Raw genomic sequence first — 21,501 nt, forward strand, 5'->3', positions numbered from 1 at the left:
CTCAGAGTGCTGCTGTGATATCGCGTTCACGAGAATGGGAGAGACGTCTGGAAGGACAACCTGAAAACAGAATGCCTCTGGACCTGGCTGTCGCCGGCATGGAGGAGTAGCCAATTATTTTCAGAAAAAAAATAGTTTACATTAATGAATTGAATGATGTAAACTCCAAGTACGAGAAAATTGGTGAATGCCACAAATTCTCTTTAACATGTTTTGTACGACTGGTCCTTGCATGAGGTCCATTATTTCGAACTGTTGTTTTTTTTTTCTCAAAGACTTAAAGATGCCAGTTGGATGCTATGACACTTACTTAAATCATCTTGTTTAAAGCATCTTGTTATCCAGATTTTCAAAAAGAGGACCAATCCTCCCATGAAAGCACAGAGAACTCCTACCTCTCTCCGTCAGTCCTGTTTCTGTATTGCATTCTTCATTCTGCTGTGAAGGATCAGAGCTGATAACTGACCATTTGTATCTGAACGGGCAGTTTAACCCTTAAACAGACAGAAAAAGAGAAACTAGAGTTAGGTTCAGTTAATTTTGGTAAAAATCAGTTCCTGTTTAGAGTAGTAGGTCAGTCCACTGCATCCCATGATTGGGCCAAAAAACTTGAACGAGGGATCTGTCGGCGTACTGTATAACATACCGACAAAAGGTTCAGACCTTCTCAGCTACAATTACAAGATATAGGCTATTAATGTATGTATTTTTGCACACATCTATTCACAGAATATTTAAGTACAGTCTGACCGGCAGACGATCACACACACACACACACACATACACACACACACGGTTACATTGCTGGAGGTAAGCTATTGCTGCAGCCTTTACTACTGTGTCGTGAAATAGCAGCTTTGCACTCGGTCAGTCACTCTGGCTCTTGCCGGTGTGTGATGCCAGTTTGCCGACCTGCCATTGCCAACTTTAAGGCTTAAGATACACAACCTCAAAGCCAAGCCACTAAAACTTACAAAACCACAGAGTTTTTCAGCTTTTTAAATCCTTCAGGGATTCATTTGTGACTTCCTGGAACTAAACCTGCATTTTGATAATCCTCCATTATTATACACAAAAAAATGCATCTTCCATATTGCAAGTCTTTTTTTTTTTTTTTTACATAATATTTTACAATATCCTGGATGACTTTACATGTACGTGAAGGATTAAGAGATGAGGAGCTTCGGCGCTCAGAAATGCTAAAAGCCTCAAGAACAATCCAGTTCTCAATCAGAAACAACAGAGTTGAGTCAATAACACGCTGTGGAGACGGACAGCAGGTCAATGTTGGAGTTTACTCAACAAATCATGGGCAACATGAGTACACAGCACTTTTGACTCAGTGATAGGATTAGATTTAGAGTGAAATTGAGCAGATACAACACCAGTCATGACGTCTCCTCTGTTCTTTTCCTGACAAAGCAAACCTTTGTATTTGCGACGCGTAGGATGATTATTTGCGGCAGAATGTAGAATAGTTTAGCTTTAAGGTCAAAGAAGGAGGTAGGTAGGCAGGGTGAATATTTTATGTACAGTGTTCTCCATTACACATGCAACTCAAGCTAAGCGACCCCAAAAACAAATAAAAGAAAATAATTCATGTAAGACAAATATAACAAATGGCATGTGTTTCAGCATGGCCACACCTTTCCTCCCCCTGGCACTGGGGAGTGTTCAGTTGGTAAATGGACTGCATTTATATGGCACTTTTCCCACTTTTCTTCTGTTTTAATGACCACTCAAAGCACAAGGAGCCGGGGATCGATCCCCCAACCTTGTGATTAGTGGACAACCCGCTCTACCTCCGGAGCCACAGCCGCCCAATTCACACCTGGACTACTTCTGCCAGAACCATAACAAAGTAGGTACCTACACTAATATTAATACAAAGAAATCAACCAACATTCATGGACCCTTAACCCTGATTACACTTTCATACATATACTGTTATCAGTGAAGTAATATGGAGCAGCAGGATTGTAGGGGCCTGAGATTTTGAATAGCAGAAAAAAGGATTAAAAAACAAAGTTTGCATGAGCATGTGTATTAATACACAGTAATAACAGCCTGTCACACATTGAGACATTTTTTTCAGTTAAATCAAAATAAACAAAAATAACAAAGTGCACACTAAAAAAAAAAATACAAATTTTTAGGTTTAAGTCACTGCACCTCTCGACAGATCAACGCAGTCAAATTCAAGTGTTTATGAACAGCGTCAGCAAACAAAAGTGTGAAACAGAGCTGCTAATGTTTGCAAATAACGGTCTGCAAATGTGTAAATCTTGGGAACAGTCCTTTTACGTGCCATGTACAACACAATACTTCCGCTTCTTTGAAGCCTTGACTTCAGACTCCTTTATAAGCACATTACATTTCTAAATAATTCTATACAGCACATATTACTCTTGGATGCATACATCAACAAAAGAAATTATTCTATAGAAAAGAAAACCCTCCACTTGGTTTGACCCAATGATGTCAGCCATGACATCACCAATAACATAAAAACCAGGCACACTAGTCCTGTGTGATGGGTCAGAACGAAGGAACAAACAATTAAACTGTGTTCAAACCTTCAACATAATGAAGGTAACTCCAACTAACCTATGGCTGTGTGTTCACTTTAATCTACTCGTGCTTTGGTGTGAACTGTAACATATTGCTAACACATACAAACAAACCTGGGATATTAAGTGATGCAATGTCACAATAGCAATGGTGAATTATATTAAAGGAACACATGTAGAAAATGGTGCAATGTGATGTAATGTGAAAGATAAACATGTAAGGGATAAGTGGTAAGTAAAGGAGAGATCTCACATACTTTGTCACACAAAATGAAACTGTTCTTAGGGCTAGATATTGGCAGCGAGTCAATTAATTTTGATTTGATCCTTGATGACTCAGTTACATCAGATTGAAACCCGTGTTGCATAAATCGCCGCTCTGAAGCCTTGGAAGCTAAATATCTTCTACATTCAACAAGTGAGAAACACTGTTGAATATAAAACTGAGTAAATCCAAATTATAGGCTAAATTGTGAACACATTGCCCTGTCATAAAAGTGCAGGCCATGGATTTATTTTCCTTTGCACATGCAAAACAACTAAAATATATAACAAGCAAGACGGTGGAGCAGGAATAATAAAAAAAAAAACCTGCACCACTTACAAAGGTGTCATCATTATGCATATTTAAAAAATAAATGCTGTCTGACGCAGCTACACGTGGACCATCAGTATCAGGCGCTTTAAAGTACAGACATCCACTTTAATGATCAGTTTGAGCACAGACAGGGCAGAAACTGAAGGACTGCTCATTAATTCATCTGCGCTGTTTGTGTTGACAGCACATCAGTCTGACATCTGCAGACAGCTGTTAGCTAGGGTTAGCTCCCCGGCAGGGACAGACTTAAAGAAAAAAAGAAAGAAAAGAACCCACACTATGTTCAGTCGACTTCACGTCTCGTAGCCAGAGATGATGTCTCTTTCACAGGCACAAACAGAGCTCAGATCAGTGAGTCTCTTGTCAGTCTACCCTTCTCATAGATGCGATCTCTGGATTTGCAATGAGATAGTCAGTTAACCATCCTGAGTCATAACAGTCTCTTTAACCGGCAGTGGGTCCACATAGACAAATTTTTCATGCAACGGTTAACAGGACTTCCGTGACTGAAGGCGGCTCATACAGCCGCTAACATCTGTCTTAGTTTTTAACTTGAAATAACTTTTTTGGGCACGTTGTAACAGCTCAGTTTCCTCAAAGTTGCCATTTTACACATCATGCAACCTTAACAGAACCACTTACAAGTAACTGACATTTCATGTGCAGATGCAGTTTTACATGTTCACTGAGAAAAGGAGGGAGTACAAGGAACGACCTTGGGATTTGAAGAATTGATACTAGATCATCCAGTTATCTGGAAAATTTATTTATTTCCAGCCTTACCGTGTTAGTGTAAAACCCTTACACCTTGGCTATGGGGAAAGTATGGCTTTTCTTCCATGCACTTGCCATAACATTGCCGCAGGCCTCTAGTCTACATTCAGCAAAACGCCACATGGCCTGGTGGCGACGGAAGGGTAGGCTTCTCCTTTTCTTCTCCTGGTAATCCACTTGCCATATTTCACCTTTGCTGTCACAGCTGCACAATCACTCAGGCTTAAGGCTCCAGTATGTAGCTCCACGCAAAATCCAGCCATTACTGGTGAGTTTTACCAAGCTACAGTTGTATGCTACAATCTTATCTACCTTACTCCAAGGTCAACCACTTACCTGTGGATGACCTTGCTGTGCATCACACGGAAAACCATCAGCCGACCTGTTCTAGGTAGAACTCCTGAAAGAAACCTGGGAGAAGATGTAAAAGTACGTTGAGATGGTTTTTGATACTTGTAACTGCAAATATGTCTCTTTTTATGGAAATCAAAATTTCAAATAAAACACTGGAAAAGCGTAAAATATGCAAGCTTCAAAAACCACTGCTTCTCATACTGATAATGCTTCCCTTATAAGCTTAACAATGGAGCAAAAAGTTCCCACGAGAACTTCCCACAGCCCAAGTGAGATCTTTTAATTGCTTGATTTGTCTAACAATAGTTCAGAACTCAAAGATAATTCAATTTATTATTTATGGTATATGTGATGAAGAAAAGCAGGAAAATCCTCACATTTGACAGAAACTAGCTTAGACAAAGGCTGAAACAATCGACGGACCATCAACAGCAGCTGTGCATGTGAACGTACTGCCCCATTATAGGGTATGCCACCCTTGTTCTCCTGGCATTGTTGCAACCCCCCGAAAAAAAAAGACATTTTTTTTCACAGAAGATTTTTTTTTTTTTTTGAGTGGCATTTCTAGGCCGTCTACGTCTTGTTGGGTAATAGCACATGCCTTTTGGTAATCTTTGTAGCTGTCAAAATGAACTGAATGTGTTCTAAACATCCGGACATCTATGAGCCACAGTCCTGGACTTTAAAAAGACTGAATCAAAGACAGCATTTCCCAGTGTGATGTTGCTGAGAAAAGTGGCTCAAGAGAGGGTTTAGTTCACAGGAAAAGCTTTGTGTGGTGCGTCCTGTGCTGTATGTATCCTTGCATTATTCTGTATTTTCACTGTGTGCTACAGTGTAAAGTGACACAGTCATGTGACTTTAGCTGTCTTTTTTTTTTTTTTTTTCCAGCACCATTCCTGTAACACCGTCTCCTCCTTCTCGCCCTCGCATAATTACACTCTCTCCTTAATAACCCATAACCAATAGCAGTCTGCTCTAACACCTCACGCTTCCTCCTGCACTAAGAAACGTTCTTTTACCCAGGCAGTGTTCACTTGACATAGTACAGATGCATCGATTGTGAAAGATCTGTTAACGTGACGCAACAACCCTCCACTCCAAAAAGGCCATCATTAAGTTTCTGGTAACACAACAGACTTGAGAGGAGTTTAAGCACCTTGATGTAATGACTATTTGTGTAATTTGGACAATTTGTGAAATAAGTATAGTGCTTACAGAAAAAAATGTCCCCTGAAGGCCAAAATGCCCCGGACAACCTCTCCACATATACTCCTGTATATGTTGCAGCGTCCCTGCCTCATTTGAGCTGGATATTGTAAATGGACTTGCACTTATATCGGGCTTTTCTAGTCTTACTGACCACTCAAAGCGCTTCACAATACTTGTCACATTCACCCATTCACTCACACATTCATACACTGATAGAACAGCCATGAGGGGCAAAGTGGGGATACTTTGACACACGAGGATCGAACCACCGACCTTCTAATTAGTGTACGACCCGCTCTGCCTCCTGAGCCACAGTCGGATAACCTTTGATCGCAAAGCCATAAACATGCCACGATACATCCCTGGGTCTTCACTCCCACCCATACTGGACATTTCAATCTAGTGACCCAACTCACCTCAAGCTGTGAGATTGTGTTCTCTCTTGCCAGCTGCCAAATGACACAGCATTATTGAAGCAGTAAAATACAGACGTGGGGTATTTTCTTTTATCGACTGCATGCTCTTAAACACATGGTGAATGTCACTGGAAATTACATTCTGTCACATCCTGTGATGCATGCATCCCATAATACCTGACAATTAATGCCTTCTGCCATCCTTAAACACTTGACTTGCACTTCATTATTACATTATTTTTTGCATGCTTTGTCTCATTTTGGCACATTGTATGTTGCGTGATTCATTTTATTTGAATGTGCCATGACTTTGAGCACAAAGATTTCCCCCCGAATATTCACCTGCATGCGTAAGAAAGACAATAAATCGAATCAAATGTCCCTCACACAATAAGACGTAGTCAAAACACATAACAGCGCTGACATGCCCCCTGCTCATGAACTTTCCGTCATTTTAGTTTCCCTTATTTTCTGCTCTTTATTCTCTGCACTCTCTCTCACCCGCATGGCTGCAGGTTGTGAATTAATGAGCGGGGGTTGAAAACACAAGAGGAGGGAGACGGAACGAGGGAAAGTTGAAGGGGAGGAAGGCGAGGGGAAGAGAGCGGGGACATGAGAAAACTGAGGGTGAGAGTCAAGTCTTTATGATGTACTGTAGGTGGGTTCAGAGCATTAGATGGAAATGGCAGCAGCAGCCACGGCTGCAGAGCTAACATGGTGCCACTGGAAGTCTTTGAGAGAAACATGGCTGACTATTATGGCTAACAGGCTTCACCTACAGGAGGAGCTGGAACGTGGCAGAGCGGCGGAGAGCACATCCTTTTGGGAAAATGGCGAAGGCCTTTACCTTCATAAAAATATATTGACCAGCAGGGGTGCAGGTTTCATTTAAGTGGGGGGGGGGCTACTCTCCAGTAATCACAACCAAATATATATAGTATATAATATATATATATATATATATATTAGTAACATAAGGTGACTCTTGCAGTCCTTTAATGGAAGCTGCTTTAGTGTAGAGAACTTTATTACCTGTAATTCCTTATTGAGAGCTCAGTCGGCACTGTGAAGGAGACAGTTTAATATTTCTGTCTGGAAACATGTCTGCTTTTTTTCGGCAAAAAGCCTTGTCCAGTCTGCCATTAACTCTTCTCTGACTCAACACTCACACTTTTCCAGCAACATCCTGACTCACCTTGCTTAAAAATTAACTTGGCACTAAATCCACTCTTTGAGTTAATTAATTTTATACTTCATTGTAGGGCCGTAACTAATGATTATTGTCATCATAAATTAATCTGTTGATTATTTTTTCATTCAATGAAGGAGTCGTTTGGTCTATAAAATGTCAGAGAATTGTGAAAAATGCCCAATCCCATTTTCCTTAAGCCCATGGTGAGGTCAAATGTCTGACTAATGACTAATCATTACAGCTTTATATCATTAAATAAATTGGTCCTGGTCCAAATATAGTGTTCACTGCAGTGGTAGTTTTACATTGGCCCTCAGAGAAAACTCTAATCTCTTGGCCTCTTGTAGTAAAACTATTACAACTCTGACTGTTTGAATGAATGTTTTGAATTTGTGAAGACATGCAAAATAGAGTGTTAAGTTGATCTTTACACACAACACTCCAGGGGGTCCGACACATAAAACTCTGTGTAGATTCACCCTTCAAATTCTACAAGATAGAAATTTGCACATACACTTTTTTTTTTAAACAGATTTATGAAGCAGTACATGTGCATGGATCTGTTGTATAAATGTAAATCACTGTAGAACTGGGCGCGCATGCACAATCCTCATTTCCACTCCAACAGTTTGTCATATGTGGATGCAGATGTGCCCTAAATCAGCCATTTGCATATCAATACTTGTACCTGCTGCACCATTTGTTAGATCTGCCCCAAGAAGAAGTGCTATTTTAGAGATTGTACTATTGAAAAGGGTCTCTAACAATGTCAGAGCAGCTGTCATAATATAGTGGCTATTTACAGCGCCCATATCATTAATTCATTATAATTACTGTACCTGCGTCTCCATCATCATTTTTAAATGCCAGAAAGACAATCAGGGATTTAAGCCATTTTCACATATGAACTCCAGACAATATCCGGAGAATCAGGTCTGGACATTCTGCGCAGTTGCCCTTTCACACATGCAGCACACAACAGGAGATATGAGAGACATTCTCACCTACTGGAAATACTCCATTTAGTTTAGGTGACGGGTGGCAGCTGAGTAGAGCGTACATGAGAAATGGTATAAATGTCATCTGCAAGCCCACCTGCTCGTTATGAATTCTCCAGACAATGACCTCTATTCACACATGGGCTCAACTGGACATTACACTGACTTTGTACTAGGTAGCTGGCAGGGTAAACTGTTTAATGTCCATTTCAACCAGGACTATCATTATTATTCAAGGGGAAAAGTTAATATTCAAACTGCAATCACCTGTTTGAATTTGAAGTAGTTTGCCTTGTGATCCAGCACAGGGCGCTTTAAAATGTCACTATTACTTTGACCTATGGCATGCCCTTATGATCTGTCAGTAAACTAAGCAGCAGGTAACGATTCCTCCTGACTGGAAGAAAGACAGAATCGGTTGTATTCGTGTGAACAATGACTGTCCACTCTCTTTTCTACCATCAACCAAGTAGTTATATTTGCTTAAAGTTAAATGAAATTTAAATTAGCTATTTGCTATTGCTAAATAGCCAACATTAGCATTATCATCTGTTTACTTACCAGTCTTGCCAAGAGCTTCAGCCATTGTTGTTTACATTTGTATTGTTTACATTACAAGAGTTTATAGAATGCACTCTGAGCAGTGCTACCTCTTAAAGGCAGACTGGACGCTACAGTGACTCGGTATCGGAAAGTGACTTGACCCGGTTGGAGCTAGCTGGTTAGCATGCTAACTTCAGTAGAAGAAAAGCAATGGTAGAAGCAAACCAACAGGGTTGCTTTTCACAGCTGGAGACAGCTCTTGTTGAGTAAAAGAATGCAGTTTGATACTGAACTTGCAGCATTCTTTCAAGACTGGTAAGTAAACACCAGTTAATGCTAATGTTGACTCTGTATCAATAGCAAAACTTACAAATAGCTCCTGTAAACATAGAGGAGGTGATTGATTAAAAAACATACATATGAATAATTTGTATAATTGTCATAGGGGTTGTTTTGAAAGGCAATGACAAACAACATATTTTGTTGCTTTGGTGTGAGGACATACTGACTGAAAAAAAAAAGAAAGAAGAAATCAAAACTGACATAAAGTAAAGGTTCTGTGTGCCATAGCCTACCTTCTCTCTTATAAGAAAGTACAGAAGAGACACACACGCACACGCACACGCACACACGCACACACACACACACACACACACATACACACACACAGAGTTTCCATTATCTCTCCCTACCAGCTGTTAGATAGCCCACCCACCGGTTAGGTTGCTGTGGGCATCAACAGCATTTCAGTGGCCCACAGCGTTTTAGATAGTCCCTACTAGACACTGTAATAACACTTTAAATGACCCTTTGTGTGTATGGCGGTGTGTAAGTGTGTGTCCACAGCCTTTTTATCAACTTCACTTTGATTCCTCTACTCTCAAGCGGCTTCTCTGTCAGAGTATTATTTCTGACACTAGGAGTGCAACCTTTGATGTCATGCTCTGACATATGTAGATGCACTCTAACACTAAATATGTAACACACACATACACACTTCCTTAAGCTTCTCTGAATATTTCAGGTTATTCCACTTGGTCTGCAGGAAAAAAAAATCAATTTAAGCTTGAATTAAAAAAAAAGATTATACACTTAGTGGTAGCGATATTATGACTGAACACATTAACCCCCACTTTCCTTGAATTATCACACTTGTTAAGGTAAAATATTTAAATTCCTATAATAAGAGAGACTACAGAATGCATTACCAATAACTGCGAAACCTGGAGTCAGCTCATGATTAAAATGAGGAAAACAATAACATGGAAAGCACCTTGATTTAGGAATGAGTCTGCTTGGTAACCCATTACAATTAGCTTAATATAATTAGACTGGTGTCACTCCTCAAAATGCACACAAATGCTACACTACACACACACACACACTTGAGATAATTGTCATACACAGTCAGAATGAGGCAGAAAGAAGTAGTAATGAGAGAAAAGTTTATTTTTCCTGACTCTCCCTTCAATTGTGTGTGTGTATGTGTGTGTGTGTGTGTGTGTGTGTGGTTTCTTTTTTAGATGGATGGTGACATCCGAGGGGCTTGTTGTTTAAGTCTACTCCAGGCTAGATGTCCCTAGAAAAATGTGATATGTTTAAAAGACATTTAATTCTGGCTATTATACTATAAGTTGGAGATTAATAATGAATAGTCATTGCTCAAAACTTTATTTTAAGAACGCTGTGGCAATGTGGGCTCATTAGAGCATTCTCACTGAAAACAATGCGCTGCTAGAAAATGTGTTGATGAATCAAAACGATGAATCAAAAAGTTGCAGTTCGTAAAACCAAAAGAATGAGCTGAAAGATGCCGGGGGGAACCACAGAGTTGGCCAATAATTCTCCAGTTCAATACTCATAACCCTTTTCTTAATACACATAGTCATTTGGACCATTGCTGACCCAAAAATATTGATTTCAGTGCAGCTTTAAAGCACAGTATGCACTGTATCTGATAGGCATATAGAAATTAAGCTACTGCACTCAGCATTTTGTGTAGCATTATTTTGTCTTTTTTTCTTGTCGCCTGCCACCGTATTCCATCACTCTTCGTTGGCCGTGTCCCACCGTAGTCAAGCATTGAACTGTCTGTTTGATTTGTTATGTGTCTCATTTTGTATTTTCTGCAACTGGAATCTGTTAAATGTTCCTTCCACCACCCACATAACGAATATATGATCTTCAGTGCCCTCTTGAGTATGACATTTCGTGTGTTTATGCTTCATGTTACGGCACCAGTGACTATAATCCTTTCAACCAGGATGCACATTGATGCCAGATGAAAAGAAGCCCTTAGACACAGTATGCGTTTCTCAGCCTTGGATGAACCACGCGAGTGTTAAAGTGGCTGAGGGAGTCAAAGGCTTCAGTATAACCCCAGGCAAGGATATGTACTTGTGTGTAATATGGGAACAATGCCCTGAAATCCTTAAGTGGAGTATTTACCATCCACATATAATAAAGACAAGTTGTGTGTGGGTGTAAAGAGTAAGCTATAGCACAAATGAGCCTCAGTAAAAAAAAAACAAAAAAAAACACACCACTGCCGCTAAGAGAGGTGACAGCTTTCTGCTCACTTTTCCTCACCAGCATGTTCAGGTGACACGTCATGTGTTAGTCCTCACCCCGACTTGCATAATCTTTATACAGCACCTGCTATACCGGGGTTCTCTTCTTCCATCCTTTAGTCTTTGTTCAATCTCATAACTTCACCTTGGCCACGTTTCCCGAAGTGAGAGAGCAGAGGTGGCGCAGTGGGCCAAACAATTATCGAGAATAACCAGCTGTGTGTGTGTGTGTGTGTGTGTGTGCGTGTGCGTGCATGTGTCTGGTCCAAAAGAAGGAAATATCTGAACAGCTGTGGCAGTGTGACTGGGACATATCCACTGCTATTTTCTCCCTCACACACACACACACACACACACACACACAAAGAAAAAATTGTCACAACAGGGCCCTTGTTTCTTGCGTTCATTCCATTCTCCTTTCAGAGGTGCATATTAAAAAAATACAATAATTTGATTTACAAAACAAATGTACAAAAACTAAATTGAATTTTTCTTTTTCATGGTCAAAAAGGGATAAGCAAAATTTTTAAAATGGTTTGGTTTTCACTCTATTTTGTACAACAAATAGTAAAATCACCAGAAAACAGAAGACTCAAAAAAAGAGACAGGTGTCATGTTGAGTTCTTTCTGCTTGCCAAGAGCGTAGAAACACAGGAACGTGCACAGCTAAAGCAGAAACTACTGAATATTGTATTGATTTCAAAGGTAAAGGATGGCTTGAAATCGATAGCAATCATATATTATAAGTTATCCAAAGTCTATAGTTTATGAATATTTAGGGTAATTAGACTGATAAGTCGCATTCTCAATGCGCCACACTCTTTTCTGTTCTTGACCAACATGTTTTTAGGCAGAGCATTTGGGATTTGGTGTATTCTATCTCCTACAGAGACTTTTCTCTCCTGTGGACGTTGTAAACTGTTCAACTTTCAGCTGCTTTTTAAGGGTTAATGACGATGAGAGGAGCTGACGTGACTCTAACTCCAACTGTTATTGGAAACCGGTATACAGCCTAAACAATCAATCAAAATTAATTTGGAACTGTTGAAACCACGGCAAACAGCTGCTTTAATATCATTAACTTAACTTCATTACAGGCTCTGTTCATTTGTCTGGGAAACAAACTCTGTATACTAAGCAGTCACCATGAAATAGCACAGGGACATATTACAGTCTTCTGTGTGAACAAAAAGCTATTGGCTGTGGACGGAAAAAGTGACTCCACAATCAAAACACACACATAATGTCCCAAAGACAGGACAGTAGCCCATAAAGGACATATTTGATCATATTTGTCCCCCAGTGCCAAAACCTAGATCATTTGAAATATTACTATTGTAAAAAAAAAAACAAAGGAAGACAGAACTTTTTTAGTCGAGTGTGTGTCTGTTTCCATCAAAACTGTTTTTCCTACAGTTTGTCCAAATGTCCAATTTAAATTCAGCATGTTACATTAATTTTGTGCTAATTTTGTGCTGAAAGGCGTTTTTACTGCCCCGAGGAAGACAAATTAATATGTTAAAAGTGTGATATTACAAGATAATTTTCCGTTACTGATCCATCTGAGTCTGGCTCTTGCCAGCAGGTGCTCCTCTGTAGGGGGTCCATTAAAAACCATTTTTCCCAGCAGGAGGTCACTTTTACAATAAAGTTGTTCCTGTGTCTTTTTTTAGTTGGTATCTAACAATTGGTTTTGCAGCAGACGGTTTCCGGGTGAGTTGTTAACCAATAGTTCAGCTTCCAGCTGAGAGGGATTCTATCGGTTCAAATCGTGTCCAGGTGCAGACGCTCACGATCACATGATACTCCATGACACCATTCTGTTTCCGTGACTTTTACGTCTAGGGGTGTGTGAGAGAATGAGAGAAATGACTGTGATGTATAATGTATAATAATATTGAAAGTTCAGTGTAATATTCCAAATATTGTAATACTCTGCTCAGACAGAATTAGAAAATTGTTCTGCAATGAGGTTTTCAAATGTGGACCATTGAATGGCTGTCAAATTCACTCAGTCAAGTCAAAGTTGATGAAATAGTTTTTTTTGATGTGTCCTCTCTGAGTGTAAGGGGTGGATGCACTGCTGATTGAAGCACTAATGTTTCAGCTATTAGGTCGTTAATTAAATGTCTTGTATTCAAATTGTCCAGACAGTGTACGTGGCAGGATTGAAAGCCCCCGAACATCAACAACCAGAAGTATACGCATTCATGCAACAAAGAGGATTTGTTGTTGGCAGGCCTGACGAACAAAGCTTCAATTGTCTGGCTCCTAATCAGGCACTGGAGCAAACCATCAATCCAGAGGAAAAAAAAAGTCAGGGTGGAGTTGTTGGCTTGACATTATGGAAGGCAACTCTCACAAGACGGCTGATGACAAGACGTGTAACCACAGCATATGTGGATGCCATGAAAGACCTTTGTGACACTGATGAGAAGAGTTCAAAAGCCCGTCAGGAACACGGAGCACCCACACTGGAGATGAAACGGAGATGAAAGATACGTACAGAAGATAATGGCAACTGCGGAGGAGACGCAGAAACCTTTCGACCTTGATAGTGTTCCAGAGGAGCTGTTTAACATCGTCACAGGTTGGCTCTGAGAGAGCTGCAAAACAGCTTTTATGTTTCCTGCAAGACGGTGCACAGCAAAACACAGCCTTTTGGAGAAAGGCTGGCAAAAAACCCACAAGATCACTGAGCTATTGGGACCCGGAAAATATAAAACACATGAAAAAGAGGCCAGCACACGAAAGCCTCACATGGATTCAGATGTGCTCTGCCGAAGGCTTCTTGCCGTTTCCGAGCGGAGGGAGGTGTCACTGGAAACTGTGATGTCTCATGAACCTGCTACTGTTCCCCCATCATTGTTTAATGATGATAGAAGCATGACAAAGGCTGACGATGCAAAGAAAAATTGAGGCTGTTGTTGGGGACATACAGCAACCGACAAATTCAATGGAACCACCTGCATACATCACTGATGGCATGGCTTTCCTTAAGAGTCTCCACGACTTAGAATTTCAGACAGTAAACGACCTCAGCGAGAGCATCTGGAGGAAGATTGCAGCCATAACTGCGTGGTTTCAGTCTTCGACAGATGCGACCATTTCCCATCAATGAAAGACCTTGAAAGGAAACAAAGGGGCACAATCCAAGTCAAGAGAGTCACGTAGAAAATGTTCCTAACTGGAGGATCTATCTGAAGTGCAGTGGAAAACAAGGCTGCTTTATGTAGCTTTGTCGGTGACTACATAGTGGATGAAGAACCACAGAGAGCGAAGGCTTTGAAAACGGTGAGAGGGTCATGATGGTCAGTGAGTCAGAGGTAGAAAGCTTAGTAGACCTTTATAGAAACCACAAGTAGCTCTTAAAGGAAAAGGAAGACAACAGCTTTTACAAAACTGAAAGACCCACCTTGTTGATTTAGAAGAAATGTCAAACTTTAGATTATCTAACAGCTTGGAAGATGTTTAGCATGTGGCAAGAAAATACTGTATCCTCTCCGTCTCTATGGACAAAACAGTAAAGAGAATTGGAGCCCATGCGTTTGCTTTGATGAGTTGAGACACATTTTGGCATCCACAACCGATGCGTCAAGCGGCACAGCTCCGCCTGATGGAAAATACTTTTCCTGCGTGGCGTCATAGCCATCGTCCGAGGCCTCTTCTCTTGGAATCCCACTGGAAAAAGGCTGGACGGTCAGAGAAGACAGATCCGTTGAAGCCACAATGTTTTAGAAACCAGCTGCTCCACAAGAGCTCAGAAAACATCACACACGTGTACTGCAGCGACGGGACCTGAAGTGACAGCAGAAAATGCCTTTCAGTGGGATTGACTTGCACTGATTTTTGCTCATGAGTGGCCAAACATGACACATTTTGGTCACAGAGGAAAATGTGGTTGAGTGATATGCTGCTACAAAATATGGGAAAAGCTACAAAGAAAAATAGGGGCATAAGGGAACGCTTTGTGTTGTGAACATGAATTTACCAATTAAATTGGAGTTGATGCAAAACTTTCTATACAAGTAGTCTGTCACGATGAAGTGTATTTCTCAGTTTGTAGATTGACTGCAGACTTGACATTTACATTTGGAACACACTGCCTGTGTTGTGCGTGCGTGGCAGCGGCCGTCTCTGACCTGCTGCGGAGAAACATGCGTGTGTGTGTGTGTGTGTGTGTGTGTGTGTGATCACTCCGGCTGTGTCTCTGCTGCGTCTGCCAACAGTATCTCTCTAAATAGAGTTTGCAGGTTACTGGAATGTGGGATTTCTTTTCATTATGAATTAATTTCTGATTTATTTTTGACAGAAAATGTCATTGTCTCCACATGCAGCTGCTTCAGAGGTTAAACAATATATTAGTATTTTTTTCATGTCTGTGACATATTCCGATTCACCCTAGACATCAGACAATTATAGTGGATGGTGTCAGTTTTATCTAATGTTGCAGGTATGATGTGAACATGACATCAACAGGCCTCTTCTCTGTCTATTTCTGCTGGGAGACACGGGTAACATGTGGAAAAAAAGGCCAGACACTGTATCTCTAGTTCACGCGTGTCCTGCAGGCAGTGTACCTGCTGTAACCCGTTAACATGGGTGCTGAATTTAAAACACAAGACGTTTTGCGCCTACCACGCACATGCGACACGTCCAGGGTGTTCCTGGCTGTGTAGGCCATCTCATTTCGTTTGGAGCATGTGATAGATTTCTGAATGTAGACCATAGACCGTACCTGCTACAGCTACATATCTTGACATACCTCTACAGAAAACACTGGCTGGTGTTTCTGGGACTATCTCAAGTAAAGCTTCCTTAAAGTAAAATTCATTATAGACCCTCATATCTGATATTTCCCCTTACGTTACTTCTGTGTTCGTAGTACTGTAGTGTATATTATACTCACACTCTGTTTTTTCAGTCATGTAGAGGAACACTGCCCATTGTCACACACAATTTTGGAGGAATCATTATGAAATTACAGGAGTTCAGATGTGTCATTACCTTTTTGGCCTGGCTGTATTTTGCACTTCTATTATTTATTGGTTGTGGCAAAACATCTGTCAATTTAACCACATTAGTAGTAAAAATATTTTTATACAGGAATACATTCCATATGTAGGAGACCTTAGAGAATCTGAAAAACATTGTGATGCTTTGTTCTACTTCCGGTAAGGCTATCACAAGATTTTGGATGCCTTCCCATTAGCAGATATTAAATGATTTGATTCATGCATCTCTGGAAATAAACTGAACTGTGGATGGAGGTGTTTTTCATTCCATTTCTTTCTTCCTCAGACTAAGTGAGTGTTAGATGTTAATTCACACTGTCAAGCTAAATTGTGAAAAATATGTTGGCTACTCATTACCTCATTTGATTTCATTGCTGCCACCATTTGCATTCCCTTATTTATTTTATTTATTTATTCATTCATTCTTTTTTTTGTCAAGATAAGTGTTACATGTATGAAATTCACACTGTTAAGTGAACATCTAAAATGTACTGTGGCTTACACCATGTGATCCTTGTGGTTAGTGAAATACAAGCAGTGAGTGCATTATCAACCAAGTCATGGCTTTGTACAAGTAAGGCTCAAGTCTTTCCACTCGAGTCAAGTCCCAGGTCAACACTGACAAGTTCCAAGTCCTACACTTGGGAGTTTGGAGTCAAAAGTGCTCTTAACCAAATATAATACCATTTTAACAACAGAGTAATAATATATAAGATTTACACAAATCATAAATGCTTTGTAAAAATTTTATATTTATGTGCTTGAAAAAGTTTTGAAAAGCTTTTCCTTATTTATTTTATTTCATTTCCTTAATAGTGTTACTCACTTTGGGTTCTGGGTAATTGTGATGGCATTTCTCACTATTTTCAGATTTCTTACAAAACCAAACAATCAATGAATGGAGCAAAATAACCAACCTATTAATCATGAAAATAATCATTAGTTGCAGTCTTATATGAAATAGTTTAAAAAAGGCTCCACCTCATCCAACTACAACAGGAAAAAACTGGGACATTTTTCTGCATTGAGTACTTTTATTTTTTAATTATTTAAATACATTTTCCTTGTGCTTTTACTCAAGTAACATTTTAAATGCAGGACCTTTCATGTTGATGTATTAGACCCCACTGTTGCCACAGCTGATGGAGACACTGTGTACTGTTTGCTGTACTATCATTGCTCTGTTATCCTCTTGTCTGTGTCCATTGAGGCTGTTCTTATTCTGACCCATTCAGTGTGTATGGCAGAGACAGGGAGAAATGAAAGTGTCAGCCTAAGTGCTTTTTTCCTCTTCTCAGCCCTTTGGGGAAATTTAAGTCGAGAAGAGGCTGATAGAGGAATCGATTCTTGCTTTTCATACAAATTTAACTATTCTTCTTTTAAAAACATATCTTTGAAAGTATCAAGACAACCTTGACAGTGTAATTTCCTGTTGTAGAAATAGAAGTGGTGCTGCACTGTGTCACATTTGGTTTCATCCGTATTCATTTTGTCAGGTTCTTAACCAGCTTCTAATAAGAGGTTTCTAATGTAAATTACAAGTCAGCTTGCCCTGCAAGTAATATTTCCATGCAATTAAACTCAAAGTCTGAAGCTTTGCTATTAGTTCCAAGAGGCTAATTTGTTCAATACAAAACATAAAACCAGGAACTAAAGACAAGGTTGGGGAGTCAAAAATAATAATAGAATTTACAAAGAAATGTCTCATCAGCCTAAATCACAAAGGGTGGTATCAAACGTGACGAGCATCTCACCCTGATTAAGTGACACAAATTTTCCTTTTTCAAAATAAAGTACTGGAGACTGATTTTTCAATTGTGTACATGCACAGTTTTGTGCTTAAACCATATCTGTCTACTCTTACTAAAATAGTTAAAGGAGCTATTTGTGAATCTTGCTTTAGTTACAAAGCCAGCGTTAGTGTTAACAGACGAGTCTTACCAGGAGCTTCAACCAACAATGGTGAAACATGAAACATTATGTCCTTTTAGTAGCACTTATTCTTGAGGGCAGCCTGGGTGTTACAGTAACTCGGTTTCGAAAAATGATGAGATCGGCCATTGCCCGTGCCTTGGATTGACTCGGAGTGGACCTATATATTCGCACACAACCATACAGACTTATGCCCCTACCCCTGCGTTCCTCAAGTGAATGTTGTCTGCCATTGCCATCCCTGCACACAAGGCAATTGCAGTCCACACTGTTCTTGTTTATGATTCCCCAATGGTGGAACAAGTTAAGAATGCTATCATAGCATCCGTCTCCTTCTATTTATCTTTTCTCAAAGATTCATTTCACTCACTTCTAACACCCTAACATGGCTAACTAGCACTTACTATGCACTTTAGTTGCACTTCTTTACCTGATCTTCTGGCACGTTGCCTTATTGAACAGACAGTATTTACTTCAAGGTCTCCTACAGCGGTAAAGCTTTAGTGTTGTTCCACACTTGTAAGTCACTTTTGATAAAAGCATCTGTCAAATGAGTGAATGTGAATGTTCCAGCACGTTAATAAAGACACAATATATATATAGGGTAGTTACAGCTTTGCATAATTTCAGCTAAAGCTAACTTCTGTACACATCACATCACTCATATTTGCATTGTAACTGTTTCCATGACAGCAAATAAAGTGCAAAAGTAATGTATCAGTGACACCTGTGTCTGTAAGTTTGTGACCACAGTGCATGCTGGGACGCTTCTCTGCATGCCTGCTCCCAGGGCACTACAGTATCTCAACCCCACACAGGGACATTGTTCAAGAGATTTTGCAAATTGCTACATTGCCTAAAACAAGGAAAGTGTTCTACATCAAACCTCAACATACAGTGACTCCGGGAGCCCAACTACGAAAACACATGAAAAGACAGAATATATTATAAAAGCAGAGAATAAAATTCTGCAACATTTTTATCTTTTATGTCCCATTTGCAAGAATAAATGGATAATAATGCCTCTAATTGGGAGCTTTAAGAACGTTTTCTCCATCTTATTCGACAGAATAACATTCTTATTCTTGTGTAAGATTTGTTCCAACTCTTTAACAATGCTACATGATGTTTACTCTGAGTGATACATTTCAACCCAAGACATGTTTGTTTAATGGCTGCACCATCCAATGAAATATTTCCCCCTCAAATTTAGCCTGACAGAACACACTGCAGTTTTTTTTTTTTTGCAGATTAGGATTCCTACTATAACTGATCCTCATAGCTTCACCATGTTTCACTCTATACCCTCCGCTGAAGCTGACAAATTTCAAAGTGAAGTGAACACCATCACTGTCCTATTTTTTGTATAGGTTTGGAAAAATGGGAGAGGAAATTGTAAAAGCCTTCAGGTATTTTTGCACGGCTCTGTTATTGAAGAAAATACCAAAACCTAGAGGGAAGGCTGTGATTTAAGTGCGTGTGTTTGTGTGTATACGTGTGTGTGTCTCATCCCAGTGGTGTAGTCAAGTTGAGGTCAGGTCCTGCCTGTAGTCAGGACTGATCCCTAAGGACAGTTCATTCTCAGACTTGTACTGTGTGTGTGTGCGTGCGTGCGTGCGTGCGTGCATCATCTATCAGTCACGCCGTAGCCCACAGACAGGAAGCAGAAAATTGAGAGACAGGAAATTGACTTAAAACTCTGTGTGCGTTTCTGTTTCTGTTCGCTTTTTGTTCTTTTGCGTTTCTCTCTGTTTGCTGCTGGCTCGCTCATACTCACTTTCAATTTGTGTCATTCCATCTCTCGCTTCTCTATCGGTGTTCTGTCCATCTCTTTGTCTGACAGGTACCTAGAAAATCTATAAAACATACACACGCACGCATCGGGAAGCACACGCACTCTTATGAACAAATGAGACCAGACTTGCCGGGATCTTGTTCAAATTCAGACAAGACATTTGATCCTCACTACGGCAAGAGTTAGAGGGGCTGAACTGAGTCTCCACATTGTTAGTGAGGCTCTGGAGACACAAACATCCTTTCAGCTCAGTGCACATAGATCTGCTTCTCTCTCATCTCAGTGTTTAAAGGGATCTTCCTTTTCAAGAAAAGGTTAAACACGAACAAGCTGCAAAATCTGGACCACTCCTGAGAACCTGACAACCTGTGGACGACCGACCCCATAGTCCTCCATCTTTGTATGACAGATCTGTTTTTATTCAAGTTAGATGGCACTATGTGAACTGATTGCTTAATCTTACGCATCATGTTGAAGGTTAGGCGAGTATATATGTTCTCATTTAGAACAGCTCAGAATGATGGCAGCAGTGGTGCTGTATGTTGTAGCTAGTGATGCTACTGCAGTATGAGAAACATTACAGTCTCCGTCGCAAATGCACATCGAAAATTTGAAAAGAAGACTCCCTTCATAACTCCAGAACTTGCCCTAGAATCCTTTTCTTAAGCATCACAATAATCCAGTGATAGTTGTCCGAACAGCCTAGGTTACATTGTAAAAAAGAATTGCTAATAGCTAATTCAGCATACTTTTATTGGTGCTAATTTGTCAAAATGTAAACAACTATAGGCTTAAAAAAATAGAGCTCAGGGCCCTCTTAACGTTAATTTTTAATACAGGTTAGAAACCTTGATCAGAGTCAGGTATCTATATTTACTGAGTTTCCTTGACCTCTGTCAGGTTCACAATTTTTCATGTCCGTCTTTAAACAATAATCAGGTTTGGGCCAAAATCCACAGTCCTCATTCTGCAATCCAAAGTTTCCTCACTGGAAGGGTGCTGTTCTTGCAGCCTCTAGCAGCTTGCCTCTCTGGCAGAGTCTGAGTTTGTGTGGGCAGTGAGTTACGCTAAGTTCATTGAACTACTGCACATGTTGGACCAGGCCGACTGGGCTGGCTCCCATGGACCTTGACCCTAAGGCCCCCCAGATCTGTTTTCTTTTCTTTTTTCTATTCTTTTTAATGACCAAATACAGTATAATCAGCCAGTGTGGAGGAGAGAATGAATCAGCTGGCCTTAGATAAGTGCACACCCACTCATTTTTCAAATTCATTGACTTTCAAAATAATGTCTGCCACTCAAACTGTGAGAGAGAGGGCTTGGGAATCTATTAAAACAATTTGACCAAGAAGAAACTTGCCCATGTCAAACTGTTAGATCCACTTGAAGATAATTGTGAGAATGCCTCAACCCCTGTTAAACAGGATATGATCAGTTTTTGACAGGCCAGTGTCAGTTTGTGTCGTGGAGGAAAGCAGAGTAAGTGAGAGGGAAGGAGAATAAAGTGAAATGTTAATAATTACTTAATAATT

Source organism: Seriola dumerili, unplaced genomic scaffold (assembly GCF_002260705.1).
Source record: "Seriola dumerili isolate Sdu_G_001 unplaced genomic scaffold, Sdu_1.0 BDQW01000149.1, whole genome shotgun sequence".
Lineage (NCBI taxonomy): Eukaryota > Metazoa > Chordata > Actinopteri > Carangiformes > Carangidae > Seriola > Seriola dumerili.